At 40.0% G+C, this 4,687-nt stretch overlaps 1 non-coding gene across 1 annotated transcript; it reads left to right on the top strand.

The window, feature by feature from the left end:
- The first annotated feature begins 4,365 nt into the window (after window positions 1–4,365).
- LOC145577181 (small nucleolar RNA R71) lies at window positions 4,366–4,471 on the top strand. Its single transcript, XR_014098660.1, has one exon. It is a non-coding gene; the product is annotated as a small nucleolar RNA R71 (small nucleolar RNA).
- Window positions 4,472–4,687: the final 216 nt, after the last annotated feature.

Here is a 4,687-nt window from a genome sequence, read left to right as displayed (position 1 = left end):
AAGGAACTAAAAGATGCAAGAGAGATTTTTACGAGGAAAACTCCTTAACCCTAACAAGGAGAAAAACCACGAGCACTTGGGATTTTGGGAAAAGAATCTTCACTAGAATAGGGAAAATGGTCCTATTACAAACTAAAGACTCAAACTTCAAGTTCCTCAACGAACTTGAAACCCCGAGGAACAAGTCACCCAACTTGTTACTCTTCTCTTCTCTTTCTCTTCTCTATCTCTCTTCTCTTTCTCTTCTCTTTCTCACTTCTCTTTCTCTTTTCCTTCTCTTCTCTTTCTCACTTCTCTTTCTCACATACAGAAATTCACTCAAACTTCCCCATTCCCCAAATTACAATTCGATAAATAACTCTAGTATAAGAACATAAGAACACTCTATATCACTTATGTGGAATTGATACTTAACTCGAATTAAAGCTTGAAAACTTATGTGAGTAAAGGTGAGTTTTTCCAACTGATTTCAATATTTATAGATCAAATTCGTTTAGGAAAAACTTCTTTGTGCAGCAAATCCACTACGCCACTACTTTAACCCACTAAGAAGATCATGTTCCTAAAATTAAGGAAACATGAACTCCTCAATGTGCAAGACCATGACTTGAAGAAAATCATGGAGGAGTAGGCCGCAAGTTATTAGAAAACGTGGGAGATTTTATTTTCAGAAGATATCTCATACTTACATAAATCCTAGAATAAAATATATTTTAGTCTTCATGTCTTTTGATGAAGCTTCTACTCTGATGCTTCCTGTTCCTTGGAAGGAAAGTCTCTTATCTGATGAAGCTTCTTCTCTAAAGCTTCTGTTCCCTGAGGGGAACCTTCACTTCTCAAGTCTTCATTTCTGAAGCACCAGTTCCTGCAAAGGAACTCTTCTTTATGGATAGCTCTGTTTCTGGCCTTCTTGTTCCTCATGGTATCTTTACAAGACACTTAATTCTCCTTGTCTTTGCATCTGAATACACACTTAAACAATCAAGCACTTATTAGTTTGTAAGTTAGTGAGGTTGTGTCATCATCAAAATCATTAAGTCCAACATTATTCTATTATTATTTATTGCTCACCATATTGCATGTTTAAAGGGAATATGTAATTGAAAATCAAGCCTAATAAGATAATTTGGACAACCGGTTCAGGTTCCTTTTTAATCTTGTTGTTAATTGAAGTGATCACGATATTTTAGAATTATATATTGCATTAATATTCAACCAATTTAGCCTAATAATAGTTTGGAGCAAATTGAATCTTTGTTTTCATGCCTTTGAAATCGCAGGAATCCCTTTTGACTATAAGAATCGAGTAGAGGCCAATACGGGCGAATGTGACTCCATGACTCACTTCGTACCATCATCCCCGATCCTCCTTTCGTGGTTCCGAACCATATGGAGTTAGTAATCTCATGGATTATGAATGGGGTGTAACCTTCACGGGTCAATCCTTTTTGTCTTCGCTGTCCCTTATTCGTGGTTGCCTTAAATGATCCATGAACGGTTTAAAAGTTCCTTAAAAACTTGTTGGCGGCTCCCTACTTTCCTTGTCCCTAATCGTATATGTCAATTCCCACTTCCTATGAGTGCCAAGCATAGTCAGAACATGCTTTAACATAGGCGCACTTCGAGCGACGCCTACACACGTAGATATTCAGCAGGCAAATCAGGGAGAGAATAGAGCCCCAAGCATTGCTCCTCTACATAGTCCACGGATTCGAACGAGCCGTCCACCAATACTATATTGGTCGAGTGAAAGAGGAAAACCGCGATCACCACCTTTAATGGACTGAACCGACCACCACGAACAACCACAACCAGGAACCACCACATTGGCGCCGAGGGAGGAGGAGAGAGTCGTGAGAGAGAGACAGTTTGAGAGAAGCTAGTTTTGTGTTTGCTAATTAGGATTTCAGTTTAACAGTATAACTGTTCTGTAGAATTACCTAGGCACCTAGTCTAATTATAATCATATTATAATTAGTCTAGGTTAGGAAGCCCAAAACCTCTCTAAATCCTCCTTATGACCGGCCATGCTAGGGGATGAGGCCTATCATGGGCCTCGTCCTCATATGCTCGATCTAGGCCCTTTGTGTGACCTTATATGATCCGTCCAATTGGGCTTTGGCCTATTTTACTAGCCCAAAGATCGTCAATACCTCTAGCTATGATATAACGATGACCCAAATGAACGATCTTAATTGTCTCCATAATTTGATCCATTTATATATCTAGTAATTGCACATGAAGAAGACATAAATCCTTCAGTGTGCTGGGCCAGCAGCCTTGCTGCACGCAACGGCACGCTAGCCTGGCACACTTGTTGTGTGCTTGCGGCCTAGCGCTGCTAGCTAGCTTGCTCGGCCAGCTTGCCCACCCAACACACATGCGTGGCTACTAAGCTTGCGGCTAAGGTAAGCATACGGCTAGCACCCTTGCCAGCCTGGCGCGCCTAGCTTCGCTTGGCTAGGCCACTGCGAGGCTAGGTCTTTACACGTTAACTTATCAGTTGACTTATTTTCTTTTCCTCGTCGATTCCTAAATTTAACTTGACTTGTGACGCTCGGTTTCGACACTCTTAGCTCAGAATCCGACATCTTTGTTCATAATACTCGAGTGACTCATTAATTCGTAATGACGGATCGTTAGTTTTCTTGGGTGTGACCTGAAGGGTTCAGTCAAGATTAAGTTGTAATATTAATTATACATTAATATTACTGATCGGAAGCGGCCTCCAACTAGGTATTCCGATCACTTAACCTCACTGAATAATTAGCTTTCTAATAATTCCGAACCCTCTATCGAAATAATACACTTGTTCAAAGGACATCATTCCTATCAATATCTGACCATTACCAGGCCAGACATATCCTTCACTATTCAATTGCTCAGTATGTTTATGCACTCTCAAACATCAACTCATATGTAAGTAGTTAAGAGACTTCTTAGATACCTAGCTGGTACAACTTCTCAAGGCATTCTACTTGCTTCTTCTTCTGCAACACAACTCACTGCTTACTGTGACAGTGATTAGGCTTAGCTGTCCTACCTCTAGAAGATCAACCACAGGTTACTGCATTCTCCTTGGAAAATCACTAATTTCTTTTATAGCCAAGAAGCAACCTGTGTATCCAGATTATCTGCTGAAGCAGAATACCAGGCAATGGCTTTGACTACTTGTGAGGTTACCTAGTTGAAGGCACTTCTCAAAGACTTGGGAATTGCTCATCTAGGTCCTACCTTGCTCAAATGTGATAATCAGGCTGCTCTTACAATAGTTGCAAATCTTGTTCTTCATTAAAGAACTAAACATGTGCACATTGACTGTTATTATGTTCGAGACATGGTCAAGTCTAGTGAACTTGTTATTGCTCATGTTTCTTTCTATGATCATCTTGCTGACATCCTTACTAAGGGTCTGTCTGTCAATCAACATCAGCAAATTCTACTCAAGCTTGGTGCTCATTCTTCTTCTAGCACTCAACTTGAGGGGGTAATGAGCAAGGCTATCTTGGTCCTTTCACACAGAGCATCAAAGTCGTTATGCCAGCTTAATAATCCAGCTACTTTGTTTGTTAGAATTAGGGTTGTTCATCAGTCCAAGACCGGACTGGACCAAACCGAAGAACGAAATTAGAATTTTAAGAACCGAAGGCTAGACCGATTAAGCTAGGACCAAACCCAGACCGAACCGAAAGAATCGGTCCAAAACCTGGACCGGACCGCTTTAGACCGATTTAAGAATTTTTTTAAAAAGAATTCTAATTTTTTAATAATTTATGGAAAACTCGAAAAAAAGTAAAGGAAAATCTACACTTTAACGTCTTTTTTTTTGTATATTTAGTATAAAAAAGCTTATAAATTAAAGTTTTCTAAGCTTATTAAGGATAATCTTAAGCATTATTTAAATTTGAGTTTTCTTGCCTTGGAGGTTGTTGAAGTTGTTGGGATAGAGCTTGGGTTACAAACTCTTTTTCCCTCAAAGTCAAAGCCTCACCATGCTTGGGATTGAACTCTCCATAATAGGATGCATCATGATCCGTCCTACCACAACGAGCACATGAGAAATTAATGATTTGTGAAGGTTTTGAACCCAAACCAACACTTGAGTTCAACTTGGAAAGACCCTCATTCAAGAGCTCAACTAAGTGCTTAAGTTGGCCAACTTTCTCCAACTCATAAAGATCTCCTTGCTTTCCTTGGGACCTTCTTTGAATTCCCCAAGAATAGCTAGTTGCCACTTCTTCAATTGTTGCTTCAACTTGGCTTTGAGGGATCTTAATCAATTGGACACCGGCACCAGCATCTAGATTGGTTCTTGACATTGGCTCCAAGCCATCATAAAAGAATCTCATGAGCAAATTATGGTTGAATTCATGATGAGGACATGCTCTAATCAAATCCTTAACCTTTCCCATGCTTCCCTAAGAGTTTCATCCAGATCTTACTCAAAGGAAGATATCTTCCTCGTCATTTTTGCGGTTTGCTCATCGGAAATGAATCTCTTTAGAAAGGCCTTCGCAACTTCCTTCCATGTAGTGAAAGAGTTGGGCTTCAAAAGCTTGAGCCATTTCTTTGCTCTTCCGGTGAGAGATTGCCGAAAGAGATGCATACGAATGTAATCTTGGCTCACTTCATTGGTTTGCATCATTGAACACAACTCAAGGAATCGGTCCAAATGCTCAATGGGGTC

This window comes from Chenopodium album, chromosome 13 (assembly GCF_948465745.1).
Source record: "Chenopodium album chromosome 13, dcCheAlbu1.1, whole genome shotgun sequence".
In the NCBI taxonomy this organism is placed as follows: Eukaryota; Viridiplantae; Streptophyta; class Magnoliopsida; order Caryophyllales; family Amaranthaceae; genus Chenopodium; species Chenopodium album.
Note: the sequence above shows the minus strand (reverse complement) of the source record. Positions and strands in the feature narration are given on the sequence as shown.